The sequence below is a fragment of the Bubalus bubalis genome, chromosome 4 (genome assembly GCF_019923935.1).
Source record: "Bubalus bubalis isolate 160015118507 breed Murrah chromosome 4, NDDB_SH_1, whole genome shotgun sequence".
In the NCBI taxonomy this organism is placed as follows: Eukaryota; Metazoa; Chordata; class Mammalia; order Artiodactyla; family Bovidae; genus Bubalus; species Bubalus bubalis.
The window spans coordinates 108313263-108336664 of record NC_059160.1 but is presented as its reverse complement, the minus strand read 5'-3'; the positions used below and the strand labels follow the sequence as shown (position 1 = coordinate 108336664).

General features: G+C 36.0%; 1 long non-coding RNA gene across 2 annotated transcripts; it reads right to left on the bottom strand.

Moving 5' to 3' along the window:
• Window positions 1–2875: 2875 nt before the first annotated feature.
• Window positions 2876–23402, bottom strand: LOC123333346. Of its 2 annotated transcripts, none has more exons than XR_006550679.1 (3): window positions 22899–23402; window positions 6090–6145; window positions 2876–3954 (listed from the first exon to the last, which is right to left on the bottom strand). It is a non-coding gene; the product is annotated as an uncharacterized LOC123333346 (long non-coding RNA). The 2 variants fall into 2 exon arrangements; XR_006550680.1 differs by lacking the exon at window positions 2876–3954 and adding an exon at window positions 3987–5008.

The following is a 23402-nucleotide window of genomic DNA, read 5'->3' as shown; positions in this document are numbered from 1 at the left end:
AACTCCCTCCAGATAGAAGGGAATATCCAGAGTAGGGAAGAAGCATCCACCTACAAATCTTCTTTAGCTATTAATCCCCTTAACCCACTGAATTTAAACATTAAGTTTATGGTCAAATGGGAGTTTATCTGTCCTTTTGATGGAGATCACAGGAGAATCATGACAGTTTGTTTCCTCTTTCATAGGCCTACTTCTCCCCTTACCAAACTTTTACTTCTTTTAGTACCTTCCTGGAATCATTGGTGGACAGTGCACACTTCATTTCTCAGTTTCTGAAATGATTTAGAATAACGATTAAGTTGGTTGAGACAAAAATTAGAATTATGACTAATCCCTTCATAATGAAAAGTTTAGGGCTAATCTAACTATTATGAAATAGGGACATTTACAGAATGCTTTTGATGACAAGGAAGGAAAATCTTTATTCTTAGCTCCAGAAATTTTTAAAACTTTAACTCAGAAGATTTATCTAAAAGTCCCATAGCCAAACTTGCAAATCAAACTTGAAGAATCTACTTGGAAAATTTCAGCTAACGACCTACTTAGCCAAGCAGCTACTCTTTTCTATTTATTCAGAGAAGTGATCTATGGTGCAAAATATTTTAGCAGTCCAATCACTCATGTGATAAGTAAAGTTATATAACTGTATAAAACTGTACAATGTCTAAACTGAAGGCATAGGACCATCATAAGTTGAACTTGATGATTTTTTCCTTGGGTACAACTAATTACAGTGGAGGACTGTTCCACTAGGAATTAACTACAAGGCTGTTTTGTACTTAAAGCCAACAGGACACCCTCACTTCCGTTTCCCATCTCAAATTAAACTCACTAGTATTGTCCAACATAAACTATCTAAATTCTACAAATAGGATCAAATGTCAAATTAGAATATGCTAGTAATAATAACGAGCAAGGTTCCCAAATGTGAGATAATTTTCCTCTCCTTTTTATATTCCAAGGAAGAAATTAGGGACAAAATTTAAAGACATCAAAAGCCAATGAATTAAAGCCTCAAATTGAGCCATCTTGTTCTTTTTTAAGTAAAAGGCCTAAAAAAATAAAATTCTTCCCAAACTTCTTATCATGCTGGGTCTTAGAGAGGGTCATTGATGTTCCTATGGAATTGGGGCTCACTCACAACCACCAAGGAGGTGATGTAATTCCTTTTGGACCTCAGAATACGAATCTGTCTCTCAGAATCTGTCTTTGAAATCCCTAAAGAAACAGCCAAAGGAAATTCTGCAATATGCTAGATATCTGAGAGGATGTCTCCTAAAAAACACTTCCACATAAAACATAAACTTACAGGAACCAAGAGAAATCTCCGTGTCACCACCCCTCTATTCAAAATAAAAGACAACAACCCATGAGCTGAAACCTGAATAGGTAGAGTTGCCCATATAATTGTTTAGATCAGAATACTAAACTTTGGGCCTCTGGTAAGATGAAGGAGCTGTAATTGAGACACCTGCATTAAACCTGAGATCTGGTTCCAGCAAAGTTTCCCTTTCCCTCCAGGGAAATATCTTCAATTCTGGTACTTAGGATTCTCACCAATCAAAAGCAATCAGATACAAGCACATCACCAAAGATGACCAAAATCAGAAGGATTCAGCAGAACTAACAACAAATTTAGACCTACAAAGATGAGTTTTTTTTTTTTTTCCCCCCAGATCTATTTTAATAAATATAACCAACCATTCCAAAAGTTTGGGGCTTAAAAAAGATCTCTGTCTCTCTCCCTCTTTTTTTTTTTTTTTTTTAAACTTTTACAGTCAGGAATTGGAGAAAGTCTTGGCCAGGTGGTTCATCTCTGATCCACTTGGGATCAGTAGAAATCACTGGGGGCTGGAGGAGCTACTTCCTAGATGCCTTCTTTGTTGATATGTCTACTGCCTTATTGCTCCTTGGTTTTCTCTCTCTCCAAATGGTGTCTCATCTTCCAGGCTCTAGCCACTCAGTTTGGCCTCAAGGATGGTAATTCCATATTAATCACATTTCTGTTATGTCTGTTGGCTTCCAGGTAGGGTTGCCGTATTCAGCAAAAACAGATATAGGATACCCACTTAAATTTGAGTTTCAGGTAAACAAAACATTTTGCTTTAGTATGAAGTATCCTGGATATTGCTTGGGGCACACTCAAACTAAAAATTACTAATAACGTTAATCCCAAGAAGTGGTTAAGTGAAAGACTTTTGAGCCATTTAAGGGCCTTGCTCAGAATTGAAACAAGTGTCGTCTCCACCAGGGAATACTGGTCAAAGCTGTCAGTGTTCATCCAGATTTGAGTTCACTTCTTGTTGAGGCAGTGGCAAGATCACATTGCGGAAGGGACTGTGGGATAGACTATATTATCATGGCCATCTTTGGAAAATATAGTCTGTGAAAAAATAAGCATTAATATGAGAGAAGTTTTTAAATATACAATGTTCTAATTCTGGCCTTGTAAAATGAGTTTGGAAATGTTCCCTCTTCTTCAATATTTTGGAAGAGTTTGAGAATCATATTAATCTTCTTTGAAAGTCTAGTTCACCAACGAAGCCATCTGATCCTAGACTTTTGTTTTGGGGTAAGTTTTTGATTATTGATTCAATCTCCTTACTCACCAGTCTGTTCAGATTTTTTACTTTATGATTCAGTCTTGGTGGATTGTATGTATCTAGGAATTTATTAATTTCTTCTGAGTTATTCACTTTGTTAGTGTATAATTATTTATAGTAGACTATTATGATTCTTTGTGTTTCTGTAGTATCAGTTGTAGTGTTTCATTTTTCATTTCTGATTCATGTTTGTCTTCTCTTTTTTCTTAGTCTAGTTGAGGGTTTGTCAATTTTGTTTATCTTTTCTAAAAAGTAACTTGATTTCATTTGCTTTGTTTTGTTTTTTCTATTCTCAATTTTATTTATTTCTGCTCTGACCTTTGGTACTTTTTCTTTCTGCTGACCATAGGCTTAGTTTGTTCTTTTTCTGATCTCTTGAAGTATTGGTTTACTTGAGATTTTTATTTGTTGTTACTTTATTACAACAAACTTTCATTTAGAACTATTTTTGTTGCATAAGTTTTGGTATGTTATGTTTTCATCTTTGTTTCAGGATATCTTTTGATTTTTTTCTTTAACCCATTAGGCATTTAGGAGTGTGCTGTTTAATTTACACAAAACTCAAAACTGAATCAAACATCATTGTAAAAACTATGTTACAATATCACTAACAAAATTAAATGAAGAAAGAATTAGAAAAAAAAATAGAGCTTCTGAATAACACTGTAGATACAAAAATGTGGCAAAAGAGAAAAAATAAAGTTAAAACAAGCCCCAAGTTATCAGCAATAACAATAAAATTAAATATATTGAATTTACCAGAGATTCTCACACTGGAAGAGAAAACATTCTACCTATATATGCTTTATAAGATGCAACTAAAACATAATAGACTGCAAAGTTTCATCTAAGATGCTAGAAAAAATTACACCAGGAAAATACTAATGAAAAGAGAGCTGGGGCAATGCTCTTCCTATCAGACCAATTTGACTTCAAGCCAGTTAACTTGGTTAGGGTACAGCCTAAGCTGCAGAAACAAGTGATACTTCGAGTACAGCTGCTCTATCAGGTGACAGACAGTCCAGGAGCAAGAGATGAGTCAGTGCAGGGAAGGGAGCAGCAATGACAGCAAGGTCATTAAAAGACTCAGGCCTTCAGCTTCCTTGGTCCACCACCACTGGGAGTGTTGTTCATCTGTTTTGTTGTTGTTGTTGTTGTTTAGTGCACAAAGCTTGGTCACCAACATGTCCATGTCTCAGCCAACAGAGAGACTGCAGTCCTTTTCTTTCCAGTGTAGGTGATAAGTTGTTACACTTTTGCTCCTAATAATTAGTTACAAATTAGGTACAAGAATACAGCTGGTTGCAAAGGAGGCCAGAAAAGGAACTCTTGCTAGGAGGCTATGTGGCATCTAATTCAATAGAACAGAAAGACATACGATTATAAAACTGAAAGCCCTTGTTAAAATACCTTCAACATATGTAAGGCAAATATAAAGGATGAATCTGATGAACTGACTCTTATAATGAAGTATTTCAGTATGCCTTTCTCAGTGATTGATGAGTCATGCAGAAACTTACTCTTTAAGTTATATAAATAAACTCTAAAATTAATAATAGAGTAAGTTTGAAAAGCACAACTAACAGTCTGTATTAAATGAATACATGCAGAACTTTGCACCTACAATTTAGAAGCACACATTCTTTTCACGCATATATGGTTTATTTACACAATCCATCACATACTAAACTATAAAACCTCTCTCAACAAATTTCAAAAATCACTATCTTGATTGTACATTTTGTGACTACACTGCTATTAAATTGGAAGTTAGTATCCAAAAGGTATATTCGAAACACCAAAAATACACCATTCAAAACTACATGTCAAATAATTTATAATAAAACTTCCTAGGAGGATAGTTTATTTGGTGCCTAAACAAATCCATACAAGAGGGATTGAAAATGTGTGAAAATTAATGTCTTCTCACAAGAGATTTTAGATGCTATTACACTAGGCAAAACCCACATTTTAATAAATACTAAGGCTCTTGAAGTATGGGGTTCAAGAAGGAAACAGAACTTAAAATACATTTAGTGTAATGGATGAGGAAGACCCAGCAATTAAATTAGATGATCTCCTTTACAAGTCTTAAATTTTGCAAAGAAGAGGTAGTAATCACTTGTATTGTTCCCAAATACTAAGCCTACTTCCTGTAGGTGAATTATGAATCTCATCATTGCCATAGACTTGCAGTGCATCCATTGAAAGAGTACACATATGTCACTTTGATGCATTTGGCCACATCACTTCCTTTGTCCAACAGCATGTGAGCAAATGGGATATCCATCACGTCCACACAACTGCTTTAACGGCCACTGCTATTATTGCCATTTTGCTTACTCTTTTCCCTCTGTTCTGACAATAGCATGTCCCAAATAAGCAAAGATTCTTCAGCATGAATCCTGGAATAAAAGAGAAATGTGCAACAGACCCACAGGTGCTCTAAAGTGACTAGCAGCTAACATGTTTTTTAAAAATATATTTTTTTAAAGTTTATGGGATAGTGTGCTATAGCAGCAGGCTAAGCCAGACACTGTGCCTGACACCTCACTCATCATGCATAAACAGGAAGCATGAGCATTATGTTCCTAGGTATGATAATGTTATGATGCCAAAACTCGCAGTCTAATGTGAAAATTTCCCTTCTTCTGCTTACACTCACGATCATGAATCCCAGGTTTCTAGTGTAGGCTAACAAAGATCATGGACAGAGGAGCCTGGTGGGCTGCAGTCCATAGGGTCGCTAGAAGTCAGACACCACTGAGCGACTTCACTTTCACTTTTCATTTTCATGCATTGGAGAAGGAAATGGCAACCCACTCCAGTGTTCTTGCCTGGAGGATCCCAGGGACGGGGGAGCCTGGTGGGCTGCCGTCTATGGGGTTGCACAGAGTTGGACACGACTGAAGCGACTTAGCAGCGGCAACAAGGATCCTAGTGAGACTAAACTGTGGGAGCGATGCTTTCCCTATTCTAATCCCTTCCTCTCAAATAACTGAAGCTTTCCTAATGGCTCTTGGCAATATCATTTTCTGGGAATAACTTCTGTTAAATGGGGAATGGTTACTTTTCTAAATTCAATAGGCCTGGGAGCAGAGCTATATTTATGTGTGTTCTAAAAAGTATTTGGATTTTAAAAGAAGTGAGCCACATAGAGACTTGGAATTCAATTAATTAACTCCTGAGTTCTCCCAGGGAGCAGCTCTTGACAAAGTCCTAAATTACCCTGAACCCAGGAAATTCTTCCAAGCTGAGATGCAAAAGAGAAAGAAGAAGAAATCCTCAACTTTAATTTCTTTGAAATTTAAAAAACAAGAGCATAAGTATTTGATACTAAACTTCAATCCCTTTATATTTTGAATTTTTTTACATGCAAGAGGATTGAATTTCTTTGAATGTCAACTTCTCCCTGATAAGTGATAAAATGAAGGTGTTCAGGTTTAAATTTGGGGTATCTCCATGTTGACTTCATTATTTGAATACCTTAATGTTGTCATTTGATGTTGTCATAAGCTCCTGATAGGCGACACTGGAACAATCTGGGGAGAGAAATAGACATGGAAATGAATTGTCAGTATTTTACAAGTGTGACCCGAATACTAATTTAATATTGAATTTTTCATCCAATTTCAAAGCCTTGTGGCAACAAAATTGTACTGCCCATCAGTGGTCTGAGAAAAATATCCAAGGAGCAGTAGTTTATATGGAAGAAGTGGTCTCATGAAGCTAGAAGCAGGACTTCTGGTAGGCCAGTGACTTCGTCCCCTGAAGAGAAGAGCCACAGCGCTGGTAATCCATGGGCTCATTACATAAACCCAGTACACTAATAGAAAAAGAGCTGCTAGATGTTAGGGGAATTCTTTACACTCTTGATATTTACTTATATCTGGCAGGAGCTCCACTATTTTTGCATATCGTTACTCATTCCACCTCCATGATGATCTATGAGTTAATGAAAAGAAAGTTCAACCCAGTCATTTGCTGTTCTTTTTCTCTACAGAAAGAATGTGTTCCACTTTGCTGCCCCATTTTACAGGTTGTAACTAGGTGGGAATGAGTTCTAGTTCTAGTGAAATAGGCAGTGCCAAGATAAGAAAATCTCAGTGGCTTCATGTACAAAGTTGGCTTGGGTCAGGAGCTCTGCAAAGCTCCTGACTTCCAATCAATGACTCAGAGATCAAGTTGGCTTGCGTCTTATTGTTGTACCATTTGAGCATATGAGTTTCTGGTAATGTTAATGTGAAGACAAAACCTTGCATGGCACATTTTAGATGCTTTAATCTGGAAGTGATATACCATATACATCATAACCCATTCTCTAGAACTCATCACATTATTTAGTTTTACACAAGAGAGCCAGGAAATATTGAAAGCATATGGAGATTTGGTAAGTGGCTGATATTTCTGCTGCAGTAGAATTATAATATTCTGGTGAACACAGTTTGTCTGTAAGATATGACACATTTAGCTATATCAAGTTTATCAGTAATGAAAGTGATATTTCTTATCCTGTTTGCCCCATTTGTCTTGTTTAACGGCCTCAGAATTTGAGTAGTATAGAGATATGATTTTTATTCCCACCTCCAGTGGCCTCAATATTGAATAGTGAACAATTAGTAAGGATAATACAAGATCTCAGAACAAAGAATAATGACTGTAAATCAAACAAATATTTGGAGAGTAGGTAGAACTTAATCTCAGATTTGAAAGATTAATGAGACTTAGAGTTTTAGAGCTTTAAACATTTTTCTCATCTCTCTTTCCCTAAGTAAAATCAGCAACAACAACAAAAAATTCTGAAACTGTATCTTCATAATGAAATAAAGACAAGAGAGATAGAGAAAAGTCAATGAGTTAATACAGAGATTCTGACAGTCTTGAAATGTTAAGTCCTGAAATGTAAGTTTCCTTGCTTCCCTGTAATACAAAACCATTATTTTTCTTAATGGCTTAACAAGGATGTGTTGAATATATGCCATATCCATGCAAATACAGACATATTCCATTAAATAATGTGGCTGTGAAGAGGCCTTTAATGAGATCCTATATGCCATTATTTGCTGGCAACATTTTAAGATACTCAAATCTGATCCACTGTAAGGCTTCTTCTTCTGAGTCCTTTTTCTTGTAAGAGCACAAATGAAATGGAACTTTGTCAGTTTCTTTGAATGTTATGTTCTGCATTCACTGTCATAGCGCTCATTCCAGTAGGTTTTCTACAAATCTTCATAAACGCCAAGGTACCTTTTTTGAAAACTATTATCAGGTAATCACCTCACTCCATTTGGCTGTTGTGAGTCTATAAGTATGTCAAGTTTAATCATAAGTCCAAGCCTACAAGATTCCAAACTTGGTATTCTTTACCCTTGTAAACATTAAACTGATGCTTACCGGGGGGAAATCAATGAATGAATGAATGAATCTTTTTCTTCAATGATAGATTCTCATCTAAACAAGAAACTGTAATTTATTGAAATTCCATTAATGACATTAAACTTCAATATGTGTATTATACAAGAGCAAATTCCTTGAATAAGGGTTTACACATAATGATTTCCTTCATAATAAAAATAAATAAGTTCAAGAAGCAAAATAAATTTTGTTGTATAAGCAGGCACTGTTTAGGGTGATTTTTGTCCTATAAGTAATTTGTATTAAGGTTAAATATATAGAATATGTGCTACTATTTCATAGGACTGATTCAATATTACATAAGAAAAAACAATTACCTCAGGTCTCAATGCTGTGTCTACCCTGCATTATTCCCCATTCCAATCTTTTGAATCTATATTAAAATTATTATTATATTCATTTCTTCCATATGTATTGGTCAAACTGCAAGTGACAGAAAGCCAATTTAAACTAGTATGAATAAAAGAAGAGAAAAAAGAAAAAGGAAGTCAGGAGACTGGAAGGAAAGAAAGGAGGGATTAAAAGGACAGAAAATAATGGCACACTGACTGATGGTCCTGGAGTCAATTAAATCCCCTTCTGGCAATAATGGACTTAGATGTTCAAAATGTCCAATTTCTCACTCTCTTTCCCTCTCCTCCTCCTGCCAGACTGTCTCTCCCTGCTCCCTTTAGAAGATAGATACTAGTGGTACAATACCTAAGCTTGAGTCTTGGTTTAAGAAAAATAAAGTCCAGAAAAAAAAAAGCCCACAGGAGACACTCTGATGGGTCCACTTTAGGTCATACATTCAAACAAGCTCATTAGTGCAATAAGAAAGATGGACTACTCTGAATGTCCAGGGTCAGCATCACAGATACACGTCTGTCAACAGATTTAAGAGAACTGAGTAAAGAAATATGGTCAATAAGCTAAAAATAATTTATAACACTGTGGATTTATTTAGTGTCAGGCACATTTCTCCCAACTCTTTCTCTGGTAAACTACCTATCTCCGTATCACTTAGTTCCCCTGGGGTTTTCTCTTGTTCCCTCGTCTGAAACATATTTCTGCTTCATTTTGTCTGAATTACCTCATACCAGTCACATTGGCCATCATCAAAAAGTCTACAAAGAATAAATTCTGGAGAGAGTGTGGAGAAAAAGGAACACTCCAAAGCTGTTTGTGGGAATGCAAATTGGTGCAGCCATTCTGGAGAACAGGATGGAGGCTCTTTTAAAAGCTAAAAACAGGACTATCATATGACCAAGCTATCCACTCCTGGGCCTATATCCAGAGAACATTATCATTTGAAAATATACATGCACCCCTACATTCATAGCAGCACTAGTTATAATAACCAAGTCGTGGAAGCAACCTAATTAAGGGTCCATTGATAGATGAATGAATAAAGAAGATATACTAAGTATATACAATGAAATATTACTCAGGCATTAAAAATGAAATAATGCCATTTGCAGCAATATGGATGGACCTAGAGATTATGATACTAAATGAAGTAAGTCAAACAGAAAGAAGACAAATATCATATAATATATGTGGAATCTAAAAAAATAATAGAAATGAATTTATTTACAAAGCAGAAATAGACTCACAGACACAGAAAACAAACTTATGATTATCAAAGGGGAAGTGGGGGAGAAGGATAAATTAGGAATTATGGTTTAAATATACACACTACTATATATAAACTAGATAACAAGGATCTGCTATATAAAGTGGGGAACTATATTCTCTGTGTGTGTGTATATATATACATATATATATATATATATATATATATATGAGAAACTAACACATTGTGAATCAACTGTATTTCAATAAAAATTAAAAAATAAAAATAAAACCCTTTAGATCTTAGACCTTCAACTGTTGTCACCCATATTTCTTTTCTCTGATGTATGGCATACTTTACTTTGTACTTTCCCAATGGGAAGAGATATTTTATGTCAACCCCCTGGTTTTAACCATAAAACACCACATGGAGAAAAAAATCCAGACCCCAAAGAGTAAAAAATTTATTAAAGTTTTTTCAGAAAAGAAATCGATTTTATGATTCATTCATACCTATCAATAACAGCATCATACCCCGCAGTATTCTAACCAAATCAAGCAGCTCAGCTAGACCAGTACCCCTTTGGATTCCCATCATATATGAAACAGAGGGTGTTAGAACAGTTTTGAAATCATTTTGAAAAAAAAAAAAAACAAAAAACTATTTCATCTGATCTCAGAAACACTTGCTGGGTAATTTCATGTGTTACCTTTTATCCTCCATGATAATCTCTTTTTTATTTTCTTCTTCCTCGATATTCACCAGGAAGAGAAAGACCATCTATCTTTGAGATTATATTTGAAACTGGAATATATGACCATGTGGCTTTTTAATGGAAAAATTAATAACATACAAAACAGCAGTTATTCACCAATGTATTGTTATTTATAGCAATCTGCTACCTTGGTGGAAAAAGTGGGGGGTAAAGAAAAATAAGAAGAGGAAATCTTTAAATAATGTGTCAGTCATCTATTCTTGTATAAACATTACGTGCATTCCAATAGCATCTTTTGTGGCTTTCTTTAAAAATCACCATCACTGTAGGTAAATAGATGCAAAAATCTCATTTTCATTGTAGAAAGAATTATATTCCTATAAGAAAAACTTAAGTGTATTATTTTTTCCTGACCTGGGGATTGAACCCAGGTCTCCTGCATTTCAGTCAGATTCTTTACTGCCTGAGCCACCAGGGAAACCCATCATTTTATACATTAAACACAAATATAGACAATGCTATGAGCAAATGTATATTATGTATTTATTTCTATAAGGCATAGTTATATGTTTTGTATGGATATATTCATGTTTTATGCATGTGACTCCTTCAATAAAATAAATATTGATAGATATTTTATAAATATGTTGCTATGGACTGAAATGTGAAAGTGTTATTCACTCAGTTATGTCTGACTGTTTGTGACCTCATGAACTATAGCCCATCAGGCTCCTCTGTCCATGGAATTCTCCAGGCAAAAATATTGGAATGGATAGCCATTCTCTTCTCCAGGACATCTTCCCAACCCAGGGATCAAACCCAGGTCTCCTTTATTGCAGGTAGATTCTTTACTGTCTGAACTACCAGGGAAGCCTGAATTATATCTCCCCCCAAAGTCACATGTTGTAGCCCTAACCCCCTGTGTAACTGAATCTGGAAGCAGGGTGGTTAGGAGGTAATTAAGATTAAACGAAGTTGCAATGGTGGGTCTTGGATCAGACAGAACAGTGGTGTTAAAAGAAGAGAAAGAGTTCTTTTTGTCTATAGTATGTGAGGACATAGTGAGGAGACAGTTATCTGTAAACAAAAAATGGCACCCCACTCCAGTACTCTTGCCTGGAAAATCCCATGTACGGAGGAGCCTGGTAGGCTACAGTCCATGGGGTCGCTAGGAGTCAGACACGACTGAGCGACTTCACTTTCCCTTTTCACTTTCCTGCATTGGAGAAGGAAATGGTAACCCGCTCCAGTGTTCTTGCCTGGAGAATCCCAGGGACGGCAGAGCCTGGTGGGCTGCCATCTCTGGGGTCGCACAGAGTCGGACACGACTGAAGCGACTTAGCAGCAGTAGCAGCAGCAGCAAACAAAAAAAGTGTTCTCACTAAACACCAAATCAGTTTCACCTTGATATTGGACTTCTTTAGCTTCTAGAACTGTGAGAAATAAATTTCTCTTCTTCAAACCACCCAATCTGTAGTATTTTGTTATGGAAGCTCAAGCAGACTGAGATATATATACATATGCATATACAATTGGAAGAGGACATGGCACCCCACTCCAGTGTTCTTGCCTGGAGAATCCCATGGACAGAGGAGCCTGGCGGGCTACAGTCCATGGGGTCCCAAAGAGTCAGACACAACTGAAGCGACATAGCGTGCACATCCATATATAATGCCAGTGACAATGGTCGACATTTATTTAGTGCTTCCCAAGTGCTATTTTAAGCTAGTTACATGCATAATTTCATTTAGTTTCCACCACAATTTTCTGTTGTACATTATTATATCAGTGTCATGTATTAATCAATTGTTCACAGTCATACAGCTGACACCCAGTAGAGCCAGAATTTGAATTTGCACAAGACAAATAGTTCAGTTCAGTTCAGTCGCTCAGTCGTGTCCGACTCTTTGCAACCCCATGAATCGCAGCACACCAGGCCTCCCTGTCCATCACCAACTCCCGGAGTTCACTCAGACTCACGTCCATCGAGTCAGTGATGCCATCCAGCCATCTCATCCTCTGTCGTCCCCTTCTCCTCCTGCCCCCAATCCCTCCCAGCATCAGTCTTTTCCAATGAGTCAACTCTTCTCATGAGGTGGCCAAAGTACTGGAGTTTCAGCTTTAACATCATTCCTTCCAAAGAAATCCCAGGGCTGATCTCCTTCAGAATGGACTGGTTGGATCTCCTTGCAGTCCAAGGGACTCTCAAGAGTCTTCTCCAACACCACAGTTCAAAAGCATCAATTCTTCGGTGCTCAGCCTTCTTCACAATCCAACTCTCACATCCATACATGACCACAGGAAAAACCATAGCCTTGACCAGACGGACCTTTGTTGGCAAAGTAATGTCTCTGCTTTTCAATATGCTATCTAGGTTGGTCATAACTTTCCTTCCAAGGAGTAAGCGGCTTTTAATTTCATGGCTGCAGTCACCATCTGCAGTGATTTTGGAGCCCCCAAAAATAAAGTCTGACACTGTTTCCACTGTTTCTCCATCTATTTCCCATGCAGTGATGGGACTGGATGCCATGATCTTCGTTTCCTGAATGTTGAGCTTTAAGCCAACTTTTTCACTCTCCAAGTTAAACTTAGCAATAGCAAAACTGAACCAAAAAAAAAAGAAAACAGAAAAATGGTTGTAAATAAACTATTTACTGTAAAACATATTTTTCAAAATCTCTGAAAGAAATTCATTGTAGAGATTGACACATAGAGAAAAAATATTTGGTATATTTTTAAAATCAGCCAAGTAATTCTATAAATTATAAACTAGTGGTTAGATGAATTTTTAAAAGATAGAATTTAAGTGTCTCTTTTGAAATCTATTTTATTAACTTATGACCAACCCCCTCCAGTGCTTTACTTAAAGGCATCTTCGTTCTTTTATTAGTAAGTACCTCCCATTTCAGCACAAATGCATGTTGAATATTAAATCAATGAAGATATTATCATGCTGAATATCATGCCTTCTATATTTAGCATGTAAACAGATTTCTTCTGCATAATGCTAAACAGAGCACAGCTTTCTTATCATTTGTTTTTCTTATCTAATCAACATACCCTTAGACTGAGTTTTCTTTCTTTTTTTTTTTTTAACACCAGCTTTCGCCGCCGCCTCTGCTGGTTTTTCTGCAGAAGGGCGGGTGCGGGGGCCTGGCCCCCCGAAGACGAGTGCGGATGGCGGACGACCCCGCCCCCGCGAGGGCAAGCCCGACCCCTGTGTCGGCGCCGCGCGGGCCCAGAGGCCGCCCCCGGCTCGTACCTGAGTTTTCTTTAATTGTATAAAAATATCATACTCATTATTTGAAAATCTTTGATGGATTTTTCTATTTCAAATCCACACACCTCAAATATACACATACACCATTACCAGAAAATTTGTAATGTTGAAAATCTATTTAGCATTTATAATTTAAGGAATAATAGTATATCAATAGAGTATAATATAATAGAGCATGTCAAACATCAACATTTCCAAAACATCGACTATATAGTCAGTCCTCTAGAGGTTTAAAAATTACACTAATTGCCGAATACATTATTTGGTTAATTAAATATGCTACACAAATTTTATGAGGTTTAAAAATCTATTTTCTGATGTGATGAAATATGCTTAGATATGAATTCACATCTATCAGTTATCAACTGAGACCTAAAAATCTTAAGAAAAAATTTAAAAATTCACATTTAAGGAGTATATATAGAGAGAGAGAATTTTACTTTAACTTTTAATTGAGGTATAATTGCTTTACAGTGTTGGTTTCTGCTGTACAACAGCGTGAATCAGCTATAAGTATACCTGTATCCCCTTCCTCCTGAGTCTCTCTCCTACCCCTTCCCCTCACCCTGCCCCTCTCCTGTGGAGATAACACATGATATAGAAACTTCATACTTTTTCTCACTCCTATATATCCATGAGTGTGCCTCTACCCCAATCCTTTTTTGGTTTCTGATCTTCCTGTCTGTCTCCTTCAGGCCCCTAACGAAAAGGCCAGGCTACTTGACCCCGCCTGCGAGTCTACATGTATTCGGATCTTGACACGCATGCACTGCGGCCAGCACAGCTCAGGCGTTTTTCTCCTCTGTCAGCTGCATATAAGGTATACCCTAAATAGGTGTCAACTGAGGAAGGGGACCAGACAAGAGTGGGAGATGCTGTGGGGGTCTGAGCTACCTGCTCATGCAGACTGCTCGTGTTCAGTCTGGATGTAGCACTTCCATCTTCTAAGATTAGTACTGGTCTTGCCTGATTTTATTTATGAATTGGGTGATCTCATATGTCTTACAGTGGACAGTTCTAGATGAATAGTCACTTGATGTCTTATGGTCAAGCACTCTGTCAGGGATCAAATGCATTTCCAGCAATGACCTTTCAAGAGGCATGTCATTATGTACTGCATATGGCATGACCTTATTTCAGAATTCCAGGAATTGTGTGTGTGTGTGTGTGTGTGTGTGTGTGTGTGTGTGAGATTTCCCTACTGGGGCTTCTCATAGACAACAAAACATCTTTCCCAATACAATTTCCTTAAGATCATAGGGCCTGACTGTTTCAAGTGTTTTTACTGCTTTATTTTTTTCATGTTGGTTTCTCTTATTTAGGTTTTTAGTATCAGGCATTGTAGCTGACAAATTGTTGGTAGACACAGTTTCGATACTAAAATTATGTTATCTTCTTCCAGAGAGGATTAAGGTATACCACTTCTAGTCTCCTAGGGGCACAGGCATACTGAGATTGCCTTAGCCTAATTTCAGAGATTAAGATCACTCAAGTTAAGCTGCAATTCCCTCCAAGGACCTCTTTCTTTCGATTTTATCCTACATATATAACAGAGCCCTTAGAAGTTATGATGTGTATATAAGTGGGTTCAGGATTCTAATATCTTTCTCCATATTCTGTATGGCTATTAAAATATCCACTAAGCATCTCTGGTGCCTGACACACAGTATACACTCTGTGTATTTGTTAAATGTGTGAATCTATGAATGACTGAATGATGGATACTTAAATACCAATAGTGATCATTGTAACTGATGAGAATCACTGATCAAAAAAACGACAATTAGTTTAAAGTGTGTGTATGTGTGTGTTGCGTGTATGTATGTGAATGGATTGCAGTGCTCTGACAGTTTTCCTGGGGATATTCATTTTCTAAATAATTCCTGCTTAACCCTTCAGTTCAGTTCAGTCGCTCAGTCCTGTCTGACTCTTTGCGACCCCATGACTCACAGCATGCCAGGCCTCCCTGTCCATCACCAACTCCCGGAGTTCACTCAGACTCACGTCCATTGAGTCAGTGATGCCATCCAGCCATCTCATCCTCTGTCGTCCCCTTCTCCTCCTGCCCCCAATCCCTTCCAGCATCAGAGTCTTTTACAATGAGTCAACTCTTCGCATGAGGTGGCCAAAGTACTGGAGTTTCAGCTTTAGCATCATTCCTTCCAAAGTACACCCAGGACTGATCTCCTTTAGAATGGACTGGGTGGATCTCCTTGCAGTCCAAGAGACTCTCAGGAGTCTTCTCCAACATCACAGTTCAAAAGCATCAATTCTTTGGTGCTCAGCTTTCTTCACAGTCCAACTCTCACATCCATACATGACCACTGGAAAAACCATAGCCTTGACTAGACGGACCTTTGTTGGCAAAGTAATGTCTCTGCTTTTCAATATGGTATCTAGGTTGGTCATAACTTTTCTTCCAAGGAGTAAGCGTCTTTTAATTTCATGGCTGCAGTCACCATCTGCAGTGATTTTGGAGCCCCCAAAAATAAAGTCTGACACTGTTTCCACTGTTTCCCCATCTATTTCCCATGAAGTGATGGGACCGGATGCCATGATCTTCGTTCTCTGAATGTTGAGTTTTAAGCCAACTTTTTCACTCTCCTCTTTCACCTTCATCAAGAGGCTTTGTAGTTCCTCTTCACTTTCTGCCATAAGGGTGGTATCATCTGCATATCTGAGATTATTGATATTTCTCCCAGCAACCTTGATTCCAGCTTGTGCTTCTTCCCGCCCAGAATTTCTCATGATGTACTCTGCATGTCAGTTAAATAAGCAGGGTGACAATATACAGCCTTGACATACTCCTTTTCCTATTTGGAACCAGTCTGTTGTTCCATGTCCAGTTCTAACTGTTGCTTCGTGACCCTCATATAGGTTTCTCATATAGGCTTAACCCTTACTATGTCCTAATATGCAAGCCTCTCCCACCATGAAACAGCACACATATTTCACTAAGAGATCTTAGTAGTAGAATAATAAAAACTCACTGGAATATTTGTATAATTATCTATCAATATTGATTTTATTCATTTTATATATTCACTATAAACACAAATGTGTATCTATTTGGGAAAGAAACTATTAATATATGTTTAATAGGAGGATTTTACATATACTAAGTTTAAATTTCATGAGAATAGAAATCTTTGGACTATGAGCATGGGTATCAAACTCCACTTTGTTGCTAGAAAGTTCTAGGACCTCAGTCCAGTTACTTTATCTTCTAGACTTAAATTTCCTAATCTGTAAAATGAAAGTGTTTGACTAGGTGACTTTTCTATATCTGCTAGTTCTCAGATGGTTTGATTTTTATCAAATAATATACTTGAACCCTAGAAATTTCTCACTGTAACAACAGAAAATCAACCAAGTATGAGTAACCACTAACACTCATATTTATAATGGGCGATGACATTTGTTAGAGATGTATAAAAGAAAATGCACTTTAAGATATAATTTCTTTGATTTAACAGGGATTAATTTAAAATGAACTTTTAAATATAAAAAGATTAAGGTATTCTAGTATTATATTCAGAAAATGAATAAGGAAATCATGCAATGCTGTAATGGAAGATTAACTTTAATGATTTGTGAGCACTTAAATGATGATTATATTCACATAGATTGTAAACTGCCACTTTACTCATTCATTTATAACTATAATTCAGCTTTTTATTCTTGTTGCAAGGAATTCTGTACAATAATTAATTGAACCCAAGTCAAAATCTGTGTATGAAGGAAGAAAAACCACCCCAACACTTTAATTTTGCATTGACTACATTATAGGCAGGAAAAAAGAAGCAAAATAAAAGTGCCTACATTACTTGTGTCTCCTGTGAACAAATAATTGATCTTAAACATTCTTCATTCTTTGTCTAACTTAAGTATCTCAACTAACTAAACACCCAGAATTTCACCAAACAAAACACTAAGAAAATACCTTTACAAGAAGGAAGAGATTATATTCTGAGATATGTCTTCCTTTTCCTATGAAATTTAAAAGCACTATTCATTCACTTATTCATTTATGCACAAAGTTTATCAAGAACTATGGCAAAAATTGCTAAATGAGCACACATTGCAGTCTCCTCCTGGGTAGATGGCTACGTCACATCTCCAGACTCCCTGGCAGTATGACTAGGTTCTGGTGAAAAAACATGGACAGAAGTGATAGCCTGTGTTCCCAGGCTTAGAAAATAAAACCTTCCCTATATGATCCCCTTTTAATTCTCTTTCCTTTAAAACTGTAAGCTCCATGAAGGCAGATACTGTCTTTCTTTTTCACAGGTGTATTTTGGAAGCTAATTTATGCCAATATAGGGCAGATGACACTCAGTAATTACTGTCATTTATTGTTTGGGTGCTTCCATGTTATAGTCTGAGGAAATGTCAGAAAACCAGGCCAGTTGGGTATAAGGTGAAAACATTAAAAAGTCTTTATCCCTGGGTAACTATCAAAGGTTTTTAAACAGAGGAATAATGGATCAAATTTGTTATTTTTTTTTTTTTAATATTATCTTTTATCATTTATTGCAACTTCAGTTTATTTTCTTATACTTGGCTTAAAAATTGTTTCTGTTGGTTTTTTAAATTTGCATTTTTCTGACATATCTTTACCCATTTTTAATTCTTTTTTTTTTTTTAATTTTATTTTATTTTTAAACTTTACATAACTGTATTAGATTTGCCAAATATCAAAATGAATCCGCCACAGGTATACATGTGTTCCCCATCCTGAACCCTCCTCCCTCCTCCCTCCCCATGTAAAATATCATGTATGAAATGAGTTGCCAGTCCAGGTTCGATGCACGATACTGCATGCTTGGGGCTGGTGCACTGGGACGACCCAAATTTGTTATTTTAAAAGATGTCCTTGGCAATAATGAAACAATATCTAGTGAGGAGCAAGTCTTCAGTTTTTTGTTTTTTTCTTTAATTACTATCAGACTAAAAGAAATGCTTGATTTTTTTTCAAGTGAGAAATTTTTATATTCTTACATTTGTAGAATAAGACTTCAGACTGGTATTTCATTTGTCTTGCTCGCCAGTTTTTCCAGTGATTTGAGCACACACAGAGTGGGCACACAATGAAATACTTACTAAATCAATAAAAACATATTCTTTGTATTTTTTCATGCATTTTAAAAAATGTCCTTTCCTACCAATTGACACATCACAGAAAATTGTTCATGTGTAATTTAAAAGCCTTGATGTTGCAAAACCAGTCTCTAAATTGGTACATGAAAGGAAATTAGGAACAGACTTCTTCAGATCCCAAAGAGAGGTTAAGATCATATTTTACTTGAATGTACTTCCTGTATATAATGTAAGCACACTTTTCTGCACAGGCTAAAGCAAGCTACTTCACACCCCAGATTAGAGAATCGGGCCTATTTAAGAGAAGAAAATCCATTAAATTAGAAAATTAGTATTGTTAGGTTCATTTCTTTCCAGATAAAAATAGAACTACTATTAAAGTGTCATAGAAAGAATATTCCTGATAAGAATTCTACAAACATTTCTTCCAAAAGAATACAAAGAATTTACTAGACATGGCCTTCACTATAAATAGTCTTTAATGCTCACATTTCAGTATTCAGATGAATTATTTGTAATATTTTCTTTCAAATAATTGCAGCACTTATCTTACTAAAAAGGACACGCCTTGAAAATAGGGGGATTTTTCTCCCGTATTAAAATGTGCAAAATTTTATTCCTTTCAGGATATCTAAAAATAGGATAAAACTTATAGGTAACTTAATAGAGAATATTCACTATCCTTTTATAAACAAAAATGCTGGAAACAGCTACTGTTTTTTCTACATGAGAGATAAGGAAGATGGCTGTCTCAGGCCTTGTCCACCAAATATAATCCCTCTAACTCTGTTCCTCTCAAACCAAACAGGTTCCAGTACCTGGAGGAGGTGAGCAAGGCTGTGCGTGCTGATGGGATCCTAAAGAACAGAGCTGTATAGACAAGAGTCAAGGTAAGAGCAGCAGAGAATTGAACTGAAAATTAAAGCCAACTCTTGATTCCAAAGAGAGCCTGGCTTACGTTTATTCACAGCAATGTTTGTTCCTTAGAAAATAAGCTAATTTTTCCCAAAGAACTGATAAGTGAGATAGACAAGTTGAGTTCTCTTTGTTAGAGTCACTAAAGAGTACCAGCTTTTGAGAAGCAAAGGCAACACACAGTGAAGAAACTACTTGCAAAGTGTTAGTTGCTCAGTCATGTCTGACTCTTTGTGACCCCATGGACTGCAGCCCACCAGTCTCCTCTGTCCATGGGATTCTCAAGGAAAGAATACTGGAGTGAGCTGCAGGAATCTTCCCAATCCAGGGATCAAACCCAGCTGTCCTGCATTGCAGGTGGACTCTAGTGTCTGAGACACCAGGAAAGCCCCAAACTGCTTGCAAGTGAACCAGTAACCCATGACAATAGCAACCCTTGTGTCTTTCACTGTAACTGTCAGTGAAGTTAAGGCACTCTGGCCATTAGACCCAGAGACTGGAAAGTGATCCTGCATCCAAAGAGAAACAAAATAAACTCACCCTTAAATAACTTAGATTGCTAGAGTATGAATGCATTATCTTAATACCCTCTATCCTCACCTCCCCACAAAAGTTTCAGGATATTCAAGTTCAGCTTAAAAAATGTTTGGAAACATAAAGCATATCACAATTTCTATTGTACTAGAGGCATAGCCAGAACACTAAAACAAGAAAAGCAAATGCAAAGTATAAAAAAATTGAAAAAATAAACCTGAAAAATCAGAAAAGAAATGTAATATTATTTGTAGATAATTTGAAAGTATTTTATAAATTCCATAAAATCTATAGAAAAAAATTTTAATCCATAAGTAAATTTAGCAAGTTTGCTGGACAGAAGGTCATTTTTAAAAGTGTTGCATTTCTATGTGTCATCATCAAGCACAACAAAATAAAATGTTTAAATTAGACCATTTAGGTCAGCATAAAAAATCAAATGCATCCATAGAATATACAGCACTAAGAGTAAACCCTAATATAAACCCTAAACTTTAGATGTTAATGATGTGTCAGTATAGAATCATCAATTATAAAAAAAAAAAATGTACCATTATGGAGAAGATTAGACATCAGGAAAATTAAAACCTAAATGAAATACAACTGTACAAATGCCAATATGTATAAAATTGAAAAGATTGACGATATCAAGTATTAGCAAAGTTGCAAAGCAATAGGAGTTTTCAGACTCTACTGGTGGAAATACAAATTGGAACAACCATGTTGGAAAACTCTTTGGTGGTATGTACTAAAGCTGAACATGGGCCATGCCCTGTGACTGTGATATTCTATTACTATATATACATACCCAGAAGAAATTCACAGGTAAGTACATCAAGAGACGTGTGTCAGTACATTTATAGCAATATTATAAGAGCCAAAAACTGGAAACAAGTCAAATATCCATCAACAGTAGATTAGATAAATAAATTTAAGTAGATTTAGCCAATGAAAAGCTAGAGAGCAATAAAAATAAATAGAGAAATATATTAGCAAAACTATGATAGAAGTAAAAAACAATATATTTGATTTATTATTTTATATAAAATATCTATATAAACTTATTAAAATGTTTTTATTCCTATAAATAAATTATGTCTACAATATAAAGACTATATACCTTTCAAAGATTTTTTTCAACATTGGAAAAAATCATCTTAAAAATCACAACTGTTAAAAAAGAAACAAAAAGTATGATATAGTAAAAGTAAGGGGAGGTTAGCCTGACCAACTTACCAGATGTTAAAATCAATATAATTAAAACTATGAGCTGTTGGTATGAGGGTATGTGACTATATCAGTGAAACAAAATAAAGATCACCCAGTACCAAGCGATAGTATCTTAATATAGTCAGAAAGAAGAGAGGTTATTTAATCAGTGGTGCTGGCAAATTGGCTTTTTCCCTCGGAACTCCAAATCACAGCATGAAACAAACAAACAAAAATCACACTGATTAAAGACTTAAATGTAAAAAGAATAAAAATATTAGAAGAAAACTTGAGACGTTATTTGAAACTTTGTGTCTGAAAAGGCTTATAACCAAGACAGGAAATGGATTTTTCACAACTTGGTATTAAAAAACCAGAAAAGAAAGAGGTGAGAAAGTATACAGTTAAGTAAAGTTTTTCAAAATTGACACTGTCGACATCGTGGACTGGATTCATCTTTGTTATGGGGGCCTATCTTGTCCAGTGTAGTATTTTTAGCAGCATCACTGGCCTCTACCCAGAGGATGCCAGTAGCACTTCCCACACTTCCTGTAGGTCATAACAATTGAAAATATCTCCAATCATTGCCAAATGTGCATCACTGTGATAAATACATGTCACAGGCTGTTAGCTAATCCCCAAAAGAATGCATTAGCTTGCTTGATAATTTTCAGCTGGCTCAGACGGACTATCACAATGTAAACAGGAGACATGACCTGAGAAAAGATGCAGTAAAACACACATAACATAGTCTTATTTTTGTATGAGAAAGAAAAAAAAATGATTGTGTCTGCATGTGTGTTATTTTCATCTCTTATGTTTATATGTTTCAAAGATAGAAACAAACTATTTAGTTCTTTATTTTTAAAAGAACATAATATGAAATGTCAAGTTAAAGTTTGGGATATTTTTTGAAGTTCAAAAATAGGAGATTTTTTTTTTAGTTCAATTTAGAATAATAAGTACACCAAGCAAAAATTAAGAATAACACACTAGCTACATTCTTTAATCAGTTTTTTGACACTAAATAACCACCTATATTTGGGAATGAATATTTTATGTCCTAGGATGTTCACAACAGTCCTAATTCCAATAAATTGTGTTTCTTTCAAATAAAGGATATTTAACTACCAAGTGTTTTGACACTTTAAAAATATTTTATAAATAAATTCGCCATATAGAAAAACATATTATTTATCAAATCATGATCCCTACTTTGAACTAGAAATAATTATTACCTGAAATTACTTAAATACACTTTTCAAAGTCCTATAGGAAGACATCACAACAGGCATCAAAACATTTACTAGCATCTATGATCAGAAGATGTTCTTAAATTGAATGATTGCTTACAATTGCCAACATGTTTATGGCGTCTATCATATATCATGATTTTTCTCAGATAATCCCAATTTTCAGATGAAAAAACTGAAATTAATAAAGGTTAAATAACTTGCCCAAGAACACATACTTAATAAGTAGATTATGACTGCAACCAAATTCTGTTTGATTCTAATGTATAAATTTTTTTGTTAAACCAAATATCAGGACAACAAGCATTTTTGTTCTCACCTTATAGGGAAGAAATGCATGTTTAGTCACTCAGTTGTGTCTGAGTCTTTGTAACACCATGGACTGTAGCCCACCAATCTCCTCTGTCCATGGGATTCACAGACAAGAACACTGGAGTAGGTAGCCATTCCCTCCTGCATTGCAGGAGGATTCTTCTGCATCTGAGCCACCAGGGAAGCCCAGGGATGAAGTAAGATCCAATAAGCTGAAAGCCTCAATAGAAGGGTTCCAGAAAACTCAGGAACCACTCGCTGTAGTGAATATTTGCAGGCTGACTTCCCAGCATTCATTCTTACATTCCGTCTTCTCAAAAGCCACTAATCACTTTTGGGGAAGTATGTTAATTTCTAATTATTGCCTCTAAAGAATGAATACTCCATAAATGCAATGAGAACCATATCAGCAGTTGGCAGAATCTAAAATTTCAGAACTCCGGGAAGGTTTGCAATAATCCAAGGAGTGCAATTTCAAGAAAGAGGGCTGAATCTTAACGAGAACAGCGCA